At 39.4% G+C, this 21,384-nt stretch overlaps 1 pseudogene; it reads right to left on the bottom strand.

Annotated features, from left to right (window-relative positions):
* Positions 1-4,047: 4,047 nt before the first annotated feature.
* LOC116399044 (coiled-coil domain-containing protein 42-like) overlaps positions 4,048-21,384 on the bottom strand; it is an 85,443-nt pseudogene continuing 68,106 nt past the window's right edge.

Here is a 21,384-nt window from a genome sequence, read left to right as displayed (position 1 = left end):
TACTGGGACCAGAGAGGCTGAGTGGACTAGTTATACTGGGACCAGACCGACGGAGTGGATTGGTTATACTGGGACCAGAGAGGACTTTGTCACCACTGACCAAGCTGCCGTATTTGTCGACTTGGGAGAGAGGACAGGCTGGTTATTATGAACGTTCTCAATTTGTAAAGCCAGACAATAAAAACATATCAAAACAAATTGCACCTGGCTAATATTCATTAAAGACTGCTTGATGCTTTTGATGCTTGATGCTGTTGGTTAAATATTTGCACTATTCTTTAGTCAGTTAATTAAATGTTATTCTATTTTATTGTATATTTTGTGAATTTCTAAAACTTTATATTTTTTGATATTTTTTGCTCTGCTATTTTTATTGCTTACCTGTATGTATATACTGTATATTTAGATGGCTTTACTCCTATCGACCTTGACAAACTGACTTCAACAATTTCTACGTCTACCTGTCTCTTAGACCCTATACCGACTAGGCTGCTTAAAGAAGTGCTACCACTAATTAGCACGACTTTATTAAATATGATCAACCTGTCTTTATTAACAGGCCATGTACCACAGTCCTTCAAAGTAGCTGTAATTAAACCTCTTCCTAAGAAGCCCACTCTCGATCCAGAGGTGTTGGCCAACTACAAACCGATCTCTAACCTTCCCTTCCTCTCTAAGATCCTTGAGAATGCAGTTGCAAATCAGTTGTGTGACTTTCTACGAAACAATAGTTTGAGGATTTTCAGTCAGGATTTAGAAAGCATCATAGCACAGAGACAGCTCTGGTAAAAATAACTAATGACCTTCTAATCGCATCAGACAAAGGACTAGTCTCTGTTCTTGTCCTGTTAGACCTTAGTGCTGCGTTCGACACTATAGACCACTACATCCCGTTGCAGAGACTTGAACATTATATTGGCATCAAAGGAACCGCACTGAACTGATTTGGATCCTATTTATCGGATCGATCTCAGTTTGTTTATGTAAACGATGAAGCCTCGATGAAGACCGACGTCAATTATGGAGTTCCACAAGGTTCTGTGCTTGGACCAATCTTGTTCACCTTATATATGCTTCCTTTAGGCAATATTATCAGAAAACACTCTATAAACTTTCATTGTTATGCGGATGATACTCAATTATATATATCGATCAAACCAGATGAAACCAATCAGCTTGCTAAACTGCAAGCATGTCTTAAGGACATAAAAACCTGGATGACCTGCAACTTCCTGATGTTAAACTCAGACAAAACTGAAGTTATTCTACTAGGCCCAGAACACCTCCGACATCAGTTATCTAATGATATAGTTTCTCTAGATGGCATTGCGCTGGCATCCAGCAGCACCGTAAAGAATCTTGGAGTTGCCTTTGATCAGGATTTGTCTTTTAACTCTCAGATAAAACTAATTTCTAGGACTGCCTTTTTTCACCTATGTAATATTTCAAAAATCAGGCACATCCTGTCTCAAAGCGATGCAGAGAAATGAGTTCATGCATTTGTTACCTCTAGACTAGATTACTGCAATTCCTTATTTTCAGGCTGCTCTAACAAGTCTCTGAAATCTCTCCAGTTGATCCAGAATGCTGCAGCTCGTGTACTAACAAGAACTAAGAAAAGAGATCATATGACTCCTGTATTAGCTTCTCTGCACTGGCTCCCTGTAAAATCTAGAATAGAATTTAAAATCCTTTTACTTACCTACAAAGCCCAAATTGGCCAGGCACCATCATATCTTAAAGAGCTTATAGTATACCATACTGCCCTACTAGAGAGCTGTGCTCCATTAACTCAGGGTTACTTGTGGTTCCTAGAGTCTTAAAAAGTAGGATGGGAGCCAGAGCCTTCAGTTATCAAGCTCCTCTTTTGTGGAACCAGCTTCCTGTTCCTGCAGACACACTCACCACATTTAAAAGTAGGCTTAAGACTTTCCTCTTTGATAGTGCTTATAGTTAGGGCTGGCTCTGGCTTGCCTTGGACCGGCCCTTAGACAAACTGGTATAGGCAAAAACTACAGGGGGGCTTCCTTAGGATACACTGAGCACGTCTCTCCTCCTCTTCTTCACCTCTGTCTGTATGCATTGATGTCCCATTAATGCTCATTAATGGGACATTAATGAGCATTAATGTCCCATTTACTTCTTTACCGGAGTATTTGTGCTTTCTCACCTCACAGGTTCCCATGACCGCAGTTCTATCTGGACACTGGTCCTTCAACCATCCATGGCCCTGCTGACACCTACTACGATCTTCATTATTAACATTATTAACCCTATTACCGATACCATTAATGCACAGTACTGACGTTGTCTCTTCCCCGGAGTCCTTGTGCTTCCATGGAGCATGGTTTCATCTGAACCCTGGTCCTTCCTCCTACCATGGCCCTGCTGACTCCAACTGCTAATATCACTTTTATTATTACTCACATTACTATTTCATATTACCGATACCATTAATGCACATTATTGACCTGCTTCTTCACCAGAGTCTCTGTGCTTTTTCGCCTCACAGGTTCCTGTGTATCCGGGTTATACCTGGACCAGGTCTTGCCTCCTGCCGTGGTTCTGTCATACATTGAATGTGCTGTAATTACATTGAATGTGTTGTAATTCACTATCCTGTTCTACACATGATATCTATTGCACTTCTGTCCATCCTGGGAGAGGGATCCCTCCTCTGTTGCTCTCCCTAAGGTTTCTTCCTCTTTTCTCCCCGTTAAAGGGGTTTTTGGGGGAGTTTTTCCTGTTCCGATGTGAGGGTCCTGGGACAAGAGGATGTCAAATGTGTACATATTGTAAAGCCCTCTGAGGCAAATTTGTAATTTGTGATTTTGGGCTATACAAAAATAAATTGAATTGAATTGAACCCACTCGGTCACCATTGGCAATTAAGCATCCTCTACATGTCACATTACTTGTGGTGTAGTGCAAGGTTCAATTTTAGGTCACATTTATTTTCCATATACATGCTCCCACTTGGTCATATCATCCAAAGTCACAATGTTTCTTTTCATTGCTATGCAGATGACACACAGATATACTGTACCTTCCCTTGAGACCTGATGACCCCAGAAGCCTAGCTGCTGTTTTTTAGTCCCCCAAACCCAATTGCTCCCATTAAAAGTGCCCTTGGCCCCCTGACCGTTAACATAAAGTCCACTGCCAGAAACTTAGGAGCAGTTTTTGATTCAGATTTAAGCTTCAAACCACAAGTCACAAAAGTTGTCCATTCCGGTTTTCTACAAATTAGAACCATCGCCAAAATCAAAGGAATGCTCTTTAAACCTGACCTGGAAAAAGTGATTCATGCATTCATCTTTTCAAGACTTGATTACTGTAACTCCCTTCTTTCTGGCATCAACCAAAAGTCACTCTCTCACCCCCAACGTGGGCGACTGTGGCTAAGTGGAGAGCAGGGCCGTCCTTCAATCGTCCTTCACATCGTCCGCTAGTCGCATGACGATGTGTCCTTGAGCAAGACACTTAACCCCAAAATTGCTCCCATAGGTGTGCCTACGGTGTAGAAATGTGATAGAATCTGAATTGTAAGTCGCTTTGGATAAAAGCGTCTACGCTAAATGACTGTAATGTAACTTGTTCAGAAGGCTGCAGCTCGGCTTCTCTCTGGTTCTAAAAGACGACATCACATCACCCCAATTCTGGCCTCTCTCCACTGGCTCCCTGTACGTTTTAGAATTGATTTAAAGATTTTACCGATCACTTTTAAAGCACGTCTGGGTCTGGCCCCAACATATATAGAGGAAATGTTGACTCCCTCTGAGCCAGCTCGCAGCCTAAGATCCTCGGGTGGGGGGGTGGGGTCCTTCTGGCTGTTCTAAAGTCGAGGCAGAAAACTAAAGGTGACCGTGCCTTTGCCATCAGGGCCCCTCGGCTTTGGAACGAGCTGCCTGACGAGATAATGCTCCCAGAATCAGTGATCTCTTTTAAATCACTTCTTAAAACACATTTTTACACACTGGCTTTCATGTGATGTCGTCGCTTTCCTGTTCTAATTCTGTTTTCTTTTCATTTGTTGATTTGACTAAATTACTTTAATAAATGCAGTTGCACTCGATTGTTCGGTCCGTATTGCGGGTTGGGTTTGTTGGCGGGATTTGGAGGCTTTCGGCTGTTTTCCGGTGAACGGCTCGGACGGGAGCGGTTTAAGTGGCTAGGCACAGCTGGTGTTGCAGGTGGTTTCTGCAGGTTCGGCACGGAGTGCCGCTTTCGGTGACTGCTGTGGTCTCTGAGTTGTTCGGTCTCTTCACGGCGGGCGTCTTTGGTACTTGGTGGAGCGCCCTTTTGCTGTTGTGGCCTGGTGCGGGCGTGGGTCGTGGCCAGACGCCGGGTTCTGGTGGCGTTCCTGGGGGATTTTAGCACATTAGCCCCGGGATGGGCTGAGATTCCTCGGGGGCGCTGTCAGGGCCTGGTGTCTGGCTGTGCGTCGCGTTTGCATCGGGTCGTGGCAGCGGAGGGGTGCTCTGCCGGGTACTGGAGGTGCTTGTCATGGGGGGTTGAGAGGTTTTGGGACTGCGGTGTTCATTGGTGGTGGCACTTTGTGTATGTATGTATGTATGTGTGTGTATGTATATATATATATATATATATATATATATATATATATATTTCTAATTGTTTTTGCTAATACTAATAAAAGGGCCCTACACCTCTCTTTTAAATAAATGTATACGGCTCTTTTATTAGTAGTTTGTGTTTAACATTATCTGTGTTTGTGTAATAATAAAGATTGTTTTGTAGTGGAACCACGTCTCCTGCTAAATCTGTATAATGAACCTTCCTCTCGCCACATATGGTACAACCCATGTTTACTAAGTTATGGTGTTGCTTGGTTCAAACTAAGCTAGGTTTGAACTTTAGCATAGCTGCGCAACAGGCTCCTGGAGTCTTGTGTCCTTACACTACACTCTACACTGAACTGTTCCCTCCACTGCAAAGCGTGGGGCCGAAGTGATTCGCAGCCTGCCTCGTCTACCTCGAGAGGCCTGATAAATACCAAGTGTGATGGCACACCACCAAAACCCAGGGCAGCAGGGGAAGGGGAGCACAGTGCAGCACTGAAACAGAACCAGATTGTTGGGTTCTGGGAGGTATTACCTAGCCAGCACCTGGCCATAATGGGTCCCACCCCTCTGTGTGTAACTCAATCTAAAAGCTTAACTCTGTCAAGCTACTGGCAGAGGTCCCCCATTAATCCAGTACAGGTGCCAAACAGCCCATTCTACCCACGGCAGGGGGAAAAGACCCTTCAATACCTAAATGTGCAGAGATATTATGTATTTCTTTCTGTAGCCATTTATTATACTTTGCATGTGCCGTCTAAATACAAAAGACACATGAAATAATAAGAGAAGAAAATAGAGCAATCACTTTCAAAATAAGGGATATCAGGCAAGACTAAATGCTTGGATTCTTTTCAGCAGACGGATGAAACTCCTTTAAAAACATTGAAGTCCAGTGGGGGATTGATATGAGACAATGCCCCACTTAAACTCCCTGCTCACTTCTTGCCCCTGGAAATTAAAGCTGATTTTAACAGTGCCACCATTGTGATTTACAAATAATTTGACAGAGCGGCTAGAAATCTTTAATATTCACTGATGACAGAAAGGAATTAGCCGCATATTTCCCCCCAAACTTTTAATTTTCTTCCTCGTTGTGTAAACCTGGGCCCTAATCCCATCTTTATATGGTTGGAGTATTAACCCCTGTCAAAAACACTGGCACATTTTGCCAGCCCGCTTCAGGGACCCCTTTTGCAAGGCAAGGTTCGTTTGTTCACCGGCCTCAACGTGGCCTTTGTTGGGCGGGGGGGGCAGCATGAGTGGTTATTCAGGAGCCTGAGAATCAATCCAGTATTACAGTTAAGCCATGTAATAATTACCATCATTAGGAGTAACTGGAGCATGGAGATGACCAGGCCCTGCTCATAAACCTGAGGCTAATGCTGCACGTTCCTTGAGACGTTGTCATATACATAATTTAATAATCCTGGAAATACATATCAACATTCCCCCGCAGCTGAAGACTGCCAGAGCTTTGCCCTGCAGCTCTCTGGCTCCGTGCTCTCCCAGGAGTTTACAAGGTCAACTTATTTCCCCGCTTCCTTTCCAAGCGCACACTCTGAGAGAGGAAGTAAGAGGCTTTTACTGCAACAATCTGTGTAAAATTCAATTACTGAGTTGGTTTTGGGGTAATTTAAATAACCACTACAATGTATTTCAATCACACAGACACATTTGTGGTGCCGTGCAGATATTTATTGTCTGGTTTTAGGATACAACAATTTAACAGATCCTATTAGCGCAACCCGGTTGGCAGAATAAAATGTTTGCATCGTATGTTTCTGCAAACCACAGATATGTTGAATCCCAAAGTTTCTGAACCAAAAATACCTTATAGCAACATTTCTACATACATGCATATCAACGTTATAGTATTTAAACCGTTTGTGGCGCTTTTGCCATTTCAAAACTGCATTCCCAATAAGGCTTACTTGGTTAGGTATAGTAAAAGATCATGGTTTGGTTAGTCATCACGACAGCGCTGTGTCAACGCTAAAGAAATGTCTGGCTCAAGACATTATCATGATATTATTGGAGGAAAAACGTGGTTAGTTTGTACTTGAAACAAATCACAAGCCTCTTGGCAACGTAACAACACGATGCAGCGACGGTGACTTTGCAAAATAGCAAATAGCGTAAAGGGAGGAGAATGCCAATGGCAACTTATACAGTCAACATCTGGTGAGTCTTAATATGATTTGGGTTAATATAAGTACATTAGTTTTGGTTTACCAAGGGACATGACAAAATATCCTCATACAAGGGTTCTTATGATTAATTACTCCTCATTGTTTGCACGTTTCCCCACGAAAAAACATGCATACAGTCTTTTCAAAAGAAACTAGGTTAGGTTTAGACAACAAAACTACTTTGTTAGGTTTCGGAAAAGATCTTCTTCGTTTGGAAGAAGAGAACAGTGGTCTCCTGGGTGTAAGATTGGTGTTTGTTGGGCCCATCTACCTCCACTGCCCCTACAACCCGCCCTGTGTGGGCTTTAGCGGGTTTTATAGTGTCTTAAGGGGATAACATAAAAAAGTATTATCTACGAATTACAGCAGTGTAGCTACAAATGTTGGATGAGACGAGCCTGGCGAACACCGGTCTTATGGATGAAAGTCTAATGTTTTACTCATCCATCCACCCCAACCTAACACCTCTGCTGATTTGCGAAGACTTTGATTAAACGTATATGTGATGCATCAATTACAAACGTAATCCAGGAGAAAAAAACGTTCTCTCGAAAGGTATTTGACAATGCAGTTTTGGTGTATGGGAATGTATCTTTTAGGAGACCAGAGTCTGATGGATGGAATTCCCTCATCACGTCAACCGTTTAAAACACTTCATGCCTGAAATCGACAGAACATTTCATTACAGTGAGCATATCTCTTGCAATAAGCAATGCCTGATAATGCTCTAAAACCCTTATTCAACCTCAAACTGCACCCTCTCAAATTAGACCCCTCTCAGCATGTTGTTATTGGCACATAACTGCTGCAGATTTCTATCGCAGCTAGGCTAATTCAATAAGCATGAGGGCATTCTAGTGATAGCCTCGAACCAATTCACTGGGTTATGTTATGGTTAATGTAATACTGATTGAATATGCATTCATTGGAAAAACCTGGGAGATTTGCAGATAATACAACTCGGAATAAACAGCAAAAGTTCCAAACACAAGCAGATTTATTTTCTTTCTGTGAAGACACGAAGGAAACAACAAAGATGTGTAGTGTCTGTAAACCACAGACTTCTTAGAAAATGTGATCCCTCACAATCAAATGCTGAAATGCAAAGCAGCATGAGCAAATGGAAATACAAAGGTCCATGCAAACTGGGATTCAATAGACATTTATGTCTGAAATGCATACCTATAGGAAAAAAAGCAGCCATTAATTGTGTTGGCACCTTTTCTTGAAACCCTGCGTCTGAAAGAATTACGTTTCACACAAATAAACTACATTCTCACTTATGTTTAGAGGGAAACATATTCAACGGTTTGTATGATATCTTGACTTTCCAAAAGTCCAGCCACACGTGCCAATTTTCCCTTTTCAGAGTAGATTTCTGTCTCAACAGGAAGCTACTTAGTTAGGTTTATGAAAAGATTGTGAAATACCTGGTTAGGTTTAGGCAGCAAAAACTACTTAGTTAGGTCAAGATGCTAATATTGATATATTTGACCTGTAACTTCCATATTATTTCCCAAATTTAACACTTAACAATTGTGTTGCCTAAACCTAACTTTAGTAGTTTCCTGTGAAGACGGAAGTTTATTTAGAAAAGACTGTATACATGTAGCGAGCCTAAATTGACACTTGTTAATGGCTGAGGAGTAACCTTTGGTAAAATATCATATGTGTGATCTTTATACTGCCTAATTCATGACTACGGGGATTGCATACAAATTGTTTTTGTGGGATATCTACATGTTCTCGCACATTCATTTTTATAACTATAGCTACAAACAGCCTTATTTTCTTCCAGATTACGTTCACAGTTTGACACACGTGGTTAACTTTGGAAATTGAAACAAAACAAAACAAAAATGCAACAAAACGTTGTTATTTCAGGTTAAGAAAAACATCATGCTTTGTCTTAAAATAAAAACAGTTGTCACGTCCCTTAATTTACAGGCATAAATGAAATAAGTCAACATTGATTCCTGGTCTTCTGGGTGAAAGCCCCATGTTTGTTTGAACCAACCATCCATCCACCCTGACCTCCACTCTATGCAGACTATGATTAGAAGAAGATCTGTGATACACCAAAAACCTGTAATCCAGGAGAAAAGTAACTGACTGCAGTTCCATTGTATGGGATTGTAATTGTTAGGAGACCAGGCTGCTTAGTTGATGACCAGAGGTGTAAGGTAACATCTGCTCAAGTACTGTACTTTAGTTTGAGGCACCAGTACTTTTTTTTTAGTACACATGTTTTATACAATTTTATACTACTTACCTTATGACATTTCGCAAGCAAATACTATGCTCCACCACAATTATCTTGTTCGCACAAGATTAAAAGAAAAATCATCTTCCAGGACTTCAGGGCTGTGTAAGGGAATCCCCTCCACTGGACCTTTTCAAAGAAAATCTTCTCCAAATCAAAATCTAATGTTTCCACAGTTTCTGTTCTGTTTACTGACTAAGGTCCAACTAAGATTAACAGAATGCAAAAAAAACCCTTTTTTTTAGGTAGCCAATGTCATCAAAGTGTGTTACCCACTCTGTGAAAAGCTTATGAAATATGAAGCATTGTTATTGTATCCAATAGTGTATATATATATATATATATATATATATATATATATATATATATATATAACATGATGAATATTACAATGTTTTAGATGGCTGGTCTTTCAGTATTACGAAAGGAATGACTGGTAGTTCAACCCCTCTGCTTACTGTATATTTACACCTGCAGCAGAATACACATCCACTCAGTCAGAGGGATCAGCCAGGAATTTGGCCGACTAATTGCGTCTTAACTTTCCAGAGAGAGAAAGAGAGAATAGTCCCTGGCAGACTTTAGCCCGAGTAAAAAGGAAATAGAGGGGAAAAAAGTTGGTTCTGAACTCTATTTGCCTTAATTTCCTCTGCAGCGAAAGAGAAGAAAGATTAATGAAATATCCTCAAATCCATCCTGTTTCATTTCTATTAAATCAGCAGTGAAATGCAAGCGTCCTGCCCAGGTGGAGGAGGGGGAACTCTGGGATAAAGTTTCCCCGTGTTCCTAAAGAGACTTGGGCCGCTTTTCTGATGGTGATCGATGATTTTTCGAAAAATTCAATTGTTGCTGAAGTCTGTATATGAAGTTGCGCTTTGATTCCCCCTCAGACTCAGAGTTATTACATTAAGCTGGGGTTCATACAATGTTTGGGATAAATAAGACATATTCCATAAACCAGCCATTTTTCTCTTTTACTGTGTCTGGCAGTTGCAGAAAAACACAACTTTTTCATAATTCTCACGTTGATGGCAGCTTTTTCACCAAATACGACATCCGTCAAACTTCAGTTTGTGTAGCCAGTCAGTATGAGCTGTTTCCACAAATGGAGCTGCACTAAGTAGGTGTAGTGTCAATACAAATGCAAATGGAAGCCTCCTCAGTGGAGTCCATTGAAAAACACTGAGACGAGCCCATTGGAGCCCATTGGAGCCCATTGGAGCCCATTGGAGCCCGCGGAGAGGCCTAATCTCATCTCAATTAGAATGGACTAATAAATTGCTCTGTAATTAATCTGACTATAGAGGAGGCTGGGGAACAAATGTCTCAAAGTGCTAACGCCATTAGACCTGCAGCTGTGTGCGTGTGTGTGTGTGTGTGAGTGGGTGTGTGTTTGGGGGTGTTGGGGGCTCTGGCCCTGGAGGATGCTTGGAAGGAAATAAGGAAAGTTTAAAGCTAGACCAATGATTATTTTTCATTAACAGTGGATCAAGTGTGTATGTGTAATCTGAGAGAGATCACTCACAGAAAATCCACTCCACAGTTATATATAAATACACTCTCAGCTCTGCAGAGCTTTTCAGTGTATTTGAGCTTTTAGCTCATTGTTTATGTTTTAGGTCAAATTTACTGATTTAGTTTAACCAATGAGGTGTCAACCTCAATTCCAGAAACAGCAGCCATTTTTCAGCAAAAAAAACATTTTTTTATTTCGTGAAATGTCACAAGACAGAACAGGATGTGGCGAAACATGCATTGAGCACATACAATGGCAACAGCAAAAAAAATGGTCAGGACTAAAAAAGAATTGAAAAGGATTTGACCAAGGTAGTCTAGTTCTTATGATGGGAGGTGTTGGTATTAGAGGGTCTATTTGAAGGATTATTATTAAGATTTGAAGTGTGGGAGTGTGTAGAAGATCAGTAAGGGGGAGTGGCTTAGATCATTTCTATTAACGTTTTTGATCTATTAAGAACAATTAAATTAATACATTTTGGAATATTTCATAGAAAGAAAGAAGGAAAAAAGCCACTTTAAAAAAAGTTTGTTGGAAAGATTTTGGAGTGTGAGTTCCCCTGGGAGGAGTTTTATGATATTTCCTTTGTCTCTTTCTCTCTTTTTACTGTATATAACAAGTGGACATAGTCATCGTGGTGTCACCATGATGTCACCCATTGGTTTGTGGAGTGCTGTTTTGAAGCTTTGAGTTTGGCATTGTGATCATCGCCATCTTGGTTTTTGCAACCAGAAGTGACAAGAGAGGGTGTAACTTAGAACAACCGAATGCTGAATAAGCAAAATGTTCCGATTACATGCCATGCTTTCAGGAACTAAAGTATTAACAGATGCTCAGTTTCACAATTGTTAAAGTTATAACCCTCTAACTGGGCTAGCAAACTGAAGTGGAGCATTTAGTGAAAAATAAAACGTCTTTGCTGCTACTTGGTCTGGTATGACCAGATTTCTGCTACTGTTTCACTATCCTTTTGCGAATACGGATAAAAATAACTGAAAGAATTGAGATCAGAATTTTTTTTGGAATTGAGATTAGAATTCCGTATGGCTTCTAATTGATGCTGGAGAGGCTGGAGAGGCTGGAGATCAGTGAGGAGATCAGACCCATTGTCTGTACACTTGGACTTGCTAAAACTGGAGTCATTTTTGAGAAATACACAAGAAGAAATAAAAGTAATCCTGAGAACAGATTTACCCTCGGACTTGGTGCCTTACATCCTGTTGGCCATTATCCTACAAAACATATTGTAATTGAGTAACAATAAAATGTTCTTGTTTTACCAAGACGAGGATCGCAATCTCCTGGTTAAACCCACAGCCTCTGAGCACAATGCAATAGAAGAATAAAGTCACAGAGGTTTAGCAAATGGAACACAGAACATCCAGACTGCAGTTAAATATTGTTTGTCCGTACCAAGATAGAACCCAGTAACGTCATATACCTTTATGTTTGTATGGGTTGTTTTTAGATCAGTAAAACGTAATTGCTCTCAGTTGTGTCGAGATCCTAAAATACACTTAAAAATATTCAATTTCATGTTTTGTATTAAAAATTGTAAGAAGTAAGTAGAAGTAAGCAAAAGTACAGAAGTACTGTATCATCATGAGCCTTAATATAAAAAGTTAAAGTACTCAGTAAGAATGGCCATTTCCACAATATGGGCTTTGGAGGGAGGCCTGAAGGGAGGGGCTGGGATTTATTTTGGTTGAATACTTTCTAGTTTACTCTTGCTGGTCTCTCCAAAGTTACCTACCCCTGCTTTAAAGGGGCCATCCAGCTATTTAGTATTGCACCTCCATAAAACTGAGTGACTCAGACAGACAGATTACAAGAGAGAAGGTCAAGAGTCTAACACATCCTGATAATCGGTCCCTTGTATTGGCCCTTAATGCAGTTCATTAGCAGGTTTTTGTTAGACCCTCCCTGCCTGGTAAACAATCATATCTTTCAAACTCCTCACCCCTGGTTTCCATTGTTAGCCCAAGCGGAGATAACCCTGATGACATCATCCAGGTTATTTACCTTACCTTAACAAAGGTCCTCCAGAACCACATAAGACATTATACAATTGTTTCCACATGTTGATACTAGTACTCATGATAAGTAAACTGCTGTGATGTGTAGAACTGGACATAATGTTGGGAAGATCAGATATATGAATGCATCATGTTTTATTCAGAACGCATGGTCGCTTTGTAAGTCTGCAATGTGACTAATAACAAATAAACAACTAAATGTCTAAAGTACAATATTCCGCTCTTATGTTTCATGAGATGAACGTATGAATGTATGAACGTCATTGCCGCAAAGATTAAAACAAATTTTTGAAATTGTCATTTTGCATTAGTGTGTGTGTATTATGTATGACAACATCAAAATAAAAGTTTTTATTATTGTACTTTTTGTATTTCAACTTTCAGGTTTAAAAAAAACAATTCATTATCAGTGCCAAAATTAGGTTGCAAACTTGTCTTTATCATTTCACAAAAAGGCCCGTTGTTATGAGCATTCTTACTTGAAATGAGCTATCAGTACAGCAATTATGCATATTCATATTTTCAAATGAAAATTGTATTATTTTTTTCAATTTTAACTGTACAGCGACATAGAAAATTTAATTTCAGTTTTATTAAAAATTTGATTTCAATATAGCAGCTGTTGACTTCCATAGGTTAAAGTATACATTTCATCAAATGAAAATACTTAAGTACATTAACCTTAATGTAGCCATTTGTTCTTTAACTTTCTGAACATGTTGTTTTTTTGGTTGTAGGAAAGTGAATGACTGAGAGTTAATAAACACCTTGGCATGTGGCATGTAATCGACCATGACAGCATATAAATAAATAAGACAGATATAAAAATTAATAAAAGAATTCAAGTTAAATGTAACACTTCTACAGCAGAGCTACCGAACTGTTCCTGGTTGTTGTGTAGCTCTGGTTAGCTGGTCTGAAAGGAGGAGGGGGGGGGGGCATTGAGCAATACACAAGGAGAGTGACTGTTGACCCCCTCTTCACCCACTCTCATCACTCAAGCTCGCGCGTGTGTGTGTGTGTGTGTGTCTGTACACGTATACACACAGCTGTCGTCAGTAGCAAATTGGCCATCAGACAGAGGATGGTTAGATGAGCGGACGGATGGCACCTTCAGGATATGTGGCTTTTAAAACCCCATAAACCTCTTGAGCTGCTGGGCTAAAACTCTACTCTCTGGGTGTGGACTGACAGTTGTCGTGTTCCAATTTGACGATGATTGGTTTTCCGTGGAACACACACACACGTCTTTATTACTGTACTTGTGAAGGCCCCAGCTAACGCATATCCTCACCTTGGATGATTTTCCTCTTCTCTTGATCCCTGTCATGACATTTGGTTCTCATAAGTATAGAAAACCCATAGCAGGCTCAAACGCACCACCACCACCACCATCAGCCCGGCTCCTCCACCCTAAACTCTGCACTCTGTCATTTGGAACAATAATAAACATGCGCAGAGGAAAGCTAAAAACCTGCTGAAATCTATTACAAGGGAACAGTGTGGTTATAAGGCCGCGGAGGGGGGGGCACTTCAACATCAGTGTAATTCCAAGTGCCACGCTGATCCGGGCCAGGCTTACCACATACACTTATCTGATCCTTACGGGTGGTCCGACCAGCGCCGCATGTTACTTAACCCCACAGATCTGGATGTCTTCTCTGCTCGACGCTCTCCGTGTGGATCCAGAACCGAGTCTGCAGGAACGGTGATCCAGAAGATAACAAAAATCACAAAATGTCTCCATTAATTGGCTGTTAATCACATATATATATATATATATATATATATATGTACTGCCAATGTTAAATGGAACCATTGAGGGACGGGTTCAGCCGAAGCATCACAATAAAAGCGAATTGGATAATGGTGAAGCAAAATGGGAAATATCTCTAAAATAGCGAAGACAAATCTACATTGACCTTAAAAAGACAGAATCATAAAGCTAAAAACTACCAGATTATGAATTTATTTTTCTAATTGTATTTGCACTTAGCATGACTTCCCGCTGACAGGATCGAGTGGGGAACTACTGAATCTATCTCTCATTTTTTTATGCAATTTAAGTTTTGTAAAAAAAAAGGTAAATTGAAAGATAACTAGAATGAATCAGTCTTTTTAACCCACCAATGTGTAAGTAGCTTGTAATTATAGAAATAGAGCTTCTTCTGAGGTAATTACAATACAAAATTTTGAGTCCTCGGTGTCCTCAGCTATTGTGCTGTTGACAGTGAAGCATGAGCGCCTTTAGTGAAACATATCTGACAGATATGCATGAGGCAGAACTCTAAAAAGAAATAGTGAACTAGTGTTTGTTCATTTTGGTTTCACCTGTTTACTTCCTCCCTATAACAGAAACACATATTTTCAGTAAGTTTTCATTTGAGCCTTCAGTATTGCAGTAACCCCTGACCAACACAGAGGGGAGCCCTTTCTACCCCTCACTCTTCTGTTGACGCACTTATGTGGAGAGAGAGAGGGATGCTTTGTCAGCAGCAGGCCTTCTCACTGCAGACATTTTGACATTTTGACGTGTGACGGCAGGGAAAGCACAGGTGGAAACAACGGAAAGAATGATGGCTGAACTCCACGGAGACTCTTTGGGTTCGGGGTCCTGGTGTCGGTCATGCTGGCTCGTTGTCACGACTTAGCGGGACACGTGTTATTAGTAACACCTGTGACAAAAATATCTTCTGACTGAAAGGAAACAATACAGAAGCTGCACATCAATGTGTTTTTAAATTAAAAATAAATACATTTTATTCTCCTATTTATAATGAATAGTGTACTGAGAGACATTTTGACACATCCTCAGTATTCTGCTTTAGCACTATAACCTGCTCATATGAATCTCTTTCTTACCCTCCACCTGGTAAGAGAAAAGGAGGGATCAACATCACTGAGGACAATGAGGTACTACAAGTGTTTATAGTTGTACGTACTACAGAGTTCCTAAATATGACCATTATTAGGCCAACAAAAATGAACATAATCCATTAATAAATGAGATTTTTAACTATTTTAATCCACCAGAATTTATGATGGTGGACTGAAATGCTCAGATTAGTACAGGAAACTATCAGACTATCATTTAAACTGTAAAATGTTTTTAAATGCACAACGTTGACCAAAAAAAAATATCTTCACTCAAGTTTAATTTTTCCAGAGCTTCAACAACATCACATGGTTCATGACTTATGGTGGAACTTAAATCACTGATAACAGGTATTCAAATTAAAGTAAAAAACAATAGAATATTTAAAAGTATTTCTGAAAAAATATATTATTATAAATTAAGGTTGAATTAATTAAACATGGAAACACATCCAAATTAAGCCAGTGTTAACGAATTGTTTCAAACTGGTAAATTTATAGATTTTGTTCTATTTTGCTGCCATAACATCCAAAATACACATGTAGGTGTTTAGTCTATTTGTGTCTGTAGATTTATTCTAAATTCACCAAAAGTCCCCATTTTGGAAACTTTTAATATTAAAATAATTGTCTTAATGTGAGTAATCAACTGGGTGGTTTCATGGTGATATCTATTAGTTATTTATTAAACACCATTTTCTCTAAATTAGTTATTTTTTTCTCAGATTCTGAGCCAGAAATCTCCACTTCAGGAGCGCTGACATACATCAAACGTTACAGTTTCATTCCTATCTATATTGATTTTGTGTGGCTGTTGACAGTATTTTGTGATTTATGGAGTGATACAAAGAGTTATCCAATATTTGTTCTGTAAAAACATTTTACTCTATGTCAATAAAACGAAACAGGAATTTTGAACCTGGCTTTATCCAATGTTCACTTCTGTAAATATATATGCATATTTAAATAAACAATCACGATTTCTATTTGTTAGTCTGTTCACCTGTGGTGTCTCCACTTACATGTAAGAGCCAGTATTCCTGAAATCAGATCTACGGCCCTGAAAACATGCAGCATTACTGTACTTTGTCTTTTTCCATTAAAGGCTCATCTGAATTGCATTGAACTGAATTGAGAGGAGGATAGAAGTACATCTGTTATGTATGTCTCATCAGATCTCATCTACTGTCTGTCTTTATTAAGGCTTACATGTGTATCTGTACGTCTCTCGACCTCTCTGTATCTACATCTAATCTAATTCATTCATTAGAGATAATATGTCTGAAAGTGATGTCAATATCTACATCTAGCAGTATGTCCACGGTCAAATCTATTCCACCAATAGTGTCAGAGACAGGCTGTATGATTTCCATCTAAATAAAAACATATGGCATTTCATCATGTCCTGTAAAGCATTCACATTAACTGAGCTGTAACTTAGAGTGTTCTCTAGTGTTTCTACTGAATTCATCAATACTCCCCTGCAGGAGAATTAAGCCGTTCTGACACCGGCTTCAGCAGCTGGCAGGGTGCGTTACACATGAAAAAAATCAAAGAAGTGAATCTGATCTCAGGCTGCAGGAAACCAGTGCTAGCCTTTGCAGTGAACCTAGCTGGCTTAATGTATGGGCTTTGTGTAGTCTGTGCAGAAATGTACATGAACATGAACTGCTCCCTCATTTGTCTTGCTTTAGGTGACAGATGAGAGCGGCTGATGAAACCTGCCTTTTCAGAGTCCATATGAAAATAATTATAGAGCGTGAGATGACTGGCTTTGATGAGGAGGAGGGAAGCTGACGAGAGCTAATACATAATGAATATAAACATTAACATTCATGGGGTCAGAGTTTGTTTTTGTTCCTCATTGTTCATTTTATTTAATGGAATTCTCCATTTTCACAGGTTGTCTTCTGCAACAGATAAGAGGATAAAAAAAAAAGATCCACCAGTCCATGAAGTTTCATTGTTTTACACCTATATTATTCCAGTACACTTGCTTCACTGGCTTCCTCAACCTTTTGGTTGCAGTCCCAACTAATTCTGCCCAGTCTCCAGGAAAAAATGTATTGTACTGTATGTTTCTGCAAACCATGTCTCGAATGTCCATGTGTTTGTTACATTTGTTATGTTGCGTTGTTACATTGCATTATGTTGCATTGTTAGGTTAACTATTACGCTACGTCGTTACGCTACGTCGTTACGCTACGTCGTTATGCTACGTCGTTACGCTACGTCGATACGCTACGTCCTTGCGCTATGTCCTTGCGCTACGTCCTTGCGCTACGCCGTTACTTTATGCCGTTACTTTACGTTATGTAGTTACATTAAGTGTTACGCTGCATTGTTATGTTGCATTGTTACCAGTGGCGGCTGGCCAATAGAGGGCCACGGGGCCTGGCCCCACCTTGAGCCACAAAGGTCGAATTAGTGAGGGATGAGGAGGTAAGGAAACATGAGAACACCAGGACACACATGGAGAACTCCGTCAAGCTACATATTAGGCAAAGTGAACATCTTTTCTTCTACATAGTTGTCCTCAGTCTCATCTGCTTAACTTGGTCATGGAGGCATCAACATTTAATTGAGATGTTAAATTAACAGTGAAAACTCATCATAGCTTAATTTAACATCAGTATTCATAATTACACTTCATGTTTACTTCTCCTGATCTTTACCTCCTATAACAAGGTCCATAGGGGCATCTCAATAAATAAACATGTTATATTATATTATATTATATAGATATAGATATATACTGTGTATATATCTATATCTATATATGTATGTGTGTGTTTTATATTATACTGAATATTATTATATGATATATAGATATATACTGTATATATATATTATACTGAATTGCCTGTGAGGGTGACTAAAATAAGATGTCCTGACGTGTTTGTCAAAGTGTTATTTACTGTTTTTTTTCATGTTGGAATAAATGTTAAATATTTAACTGCAAAGTAGTAATGCGTGTTTGATACCTTAATATTTTTTGCATTAAATCATTCTGGGATGTTTGCTGAAATTGATAGGATGGCCCTACCTAGAACATGTTCCACCAGCTGCCACTGGGTTGTTACATTATATTGTAACTTTACATTGTTACGTTATGATGTTGCTTTACGTCGTTAAGTTTCGTTGTTATGTTAAGTTTCTTACATTACATCGTAGATAGACATTGATATTTTAACAAAAACATACATTTTTTTCTCACCTTAACCAAGTAGTTTTGTTGCTTAAACGGAACCAATTGTTTCACAACATTAATCATGTAGCATTTTGCGTTTTTGCGAGCCTGATACAAGGCTGATATGAAACGTATTCCTGAAATGTATTTTTGGTTCTTCAACGTCAAGATTCAACGTACCCTTGCTTTGTAGAGATGTTTAATGCCAACATTTTCTTTGGTATGTTTGGCCTAAAATGATCCCCACTGTGGCACTGTGGTTTCAAGGCTTCCTCCCAGGAAATCAGCACCTGAAAAATCCCTCTTGCCATGTGACAAGTTTTTGGTTAAAGGAAATTGGATTTTCTTTTATGTACTGTAGTTTCGTTTCTGAGGTGGAGAATGAAATTTAATTCATGACCTTGGGCACAGACATTGGATAATTTTTTTACCCTCGTGTTCTCCTTACTAGTTTTTTCCAGGTCTTTCAACCACATCTAGAAGTTTTCCTTAGCAGATATGGTGACCGTGACAAGACCAACATGATAACCATCCACTGTGCATGAAAGTTGAAAGTTCAAGGTTAGATGTCATTGTTACTGCCCAAAGAAACTCAGAAATGCTATAGCAATGCTGTGTTCATACTATGAACGACAAAAGCAACAAAGCGTGGTCAGCTACATTGATGGTAAGTCACCATGGAATTGTTAGTCACGCGCACTTTGACATCATTAAATAACACTGGCTAACAGCATTTTCTTGACTGAACAGGGTGAAAAACCCCATATGATTGGATGATGCTTCATCACATCATTAATGCACCGAAAAAAGTTGAGACTTTCAATTGGCGGCACGACCGTCACAAGTGTTGGGCATTAGTTTGTAGCTTTATTCACCGGGTCCCATTGCAAATATCTCTCGTAGCCCGTTAGAGGGACATATTATACATTTCAGATTTCAGAATGTTTCCTCTACTATACACACACAATATTTGAAGGTAAAAGACTACGAAAGCACCTGGAATCGCTCGGTTCTCCTCCTCTACGATATCCCTCTGAGATGAAAAGTCACACCAGATCCTCGACAGTAAATACATTTTCGTGCAGCTACGAAACCTCTGACAAGGCAAATGGCTTTGCATTGGCAGGCAATTTTAACACACTCATATGTGAAAACAAGCAATATGAAAGTTTCTTATCCCTACATGAGGCTTGGGAAATCTCAAGTCTCTGAGCGAGAAATGAAAGTTGGAGGTGCATATCAGGCACAGCTATCTGTTATAGCGAGTAATGGCTCGACCCGGCCGCTGTAATTCCACAAATACATTTTAGCTTTGGCATCATGTCAACGTAGCAAACATAAGAATTTGATAACAGCATGTCAGTGATGAATAAAAAAATCTATTCATTTGTCCACTGTATGAATACACCATCAGCACAAACATGCACCTCTCCAATAAGTGCATATTGCTCTTGGCCTCAGCCTCGGCTGGATTAGATTGTATTGATAGAGGAGATGGATTGGAGATAGAGAATTAGAGTGGCATACCTCCTGCCATAATGCTTAATTTATCTCATATTCAATACATGTGGACAGAGTTCTCCATTTGCTGTTATTTTCCACCCCGGGAGATGTTTTATAAATGAGATCTTCCATTTTAAGAAAGAGGAAATGTGATCATGGCATGTAGATATTGCAGAATTCAATAATTGACTGTCATTTTCTAAGAGGCAAAGACTCTATATAAATGTATAATTTCTATATAATACAGTGGGTAGTTGCATTGCCTTTTGAGTCCTTATTTGACTTATTTATATACAAAGAATATATTAATTTAGGACGACCAACCCCAATAAAAGGCAAGTGTTAACAATAAAGAATAATATATTCTTTTGATAGTTAGATCCTTGGAATGAATGTGCACATAGTTTAACCCTTTTAAATGCAAAAACATACTAACACAATAACACAAACATACTAACCGATCGAGGCAGCAACTTCTGTTTTCTGTGATGTACGTTTTTTGTCTTTTGACAAATGTTTTTTATTGTCTTTTCCACAATACACAAACACAAGACAGAACAAGGCACATCAAAAGGTACACATAGGCACTTGGAGATATTTCAAATAAAGATATCAATGGCAAAGGAGTCTTTTGGCTTTGAAGGGAGCATAGAAAACAGCTTCAGTTCCTGTCAAAAAGAGCTGTTTGACGGAAAGGTCAAATGACTGATAATACTGATTTATGTATGTATTTAATATATGTTTAGCTACTGCCCCCGTTCATAGCAGTACATTGCTTTGGTCCCTTGCTGATACTACTGCCTGTTTCTCCAGACTTTAAGGGCAAATATGTAACCAACTTGAATGTACCCTCAACACATAGAAAACAACACAATCTTATTGTTAATTGATGAACGTAGACCGTTTTTTTTTTGGGGGAGATCATTAAAAAATTGGTTTGTTTTTTGTACAGTACAATCCAGAGTTAATGGCCACACTTTTGTGCTTCATCTTATTTGTAGTATTCATTTTGAGAAATATAAGTAAAGAGTGAAGATACAGAATGCAGAGAACTCGAATGTTGAAAGCATTGGAGGAAACACTGGGGTATGAAGGCCTATTGAGTTTCAGTATCAGGTTTGACCATTTACAATCAGACCTGAAGCGGCAGGAACGGATCGCCCCTCCAGCTGTGCAGTGATCTCACACACACACACACACACACACACACACACACACACACACACACAC

Source organism: Anarrhichthys ocellatus, unplaced genomic scaffold (genome assembly GCF_004355925.1).
Source record: "Anarrhichthys ocellatus isolate YVR2014 unplaced genomic scaffold, GSC_Weel_1.0 scaffold98, whole genome shotgun sequence".
In the NCBI taxonomy this organism is placed as follows: Eukaryota; Metazoa; Chordata; class Actinopteri; order Perciformes; family Anarhichadidae; genus Anarrhichthys; species Anarrhichthys ocellatus.
The sequence above is the reverse complement of the archived record's forward strand: the minus strand, read 5'-3'. Positions and strand labels throughout refer to the sequence as shown.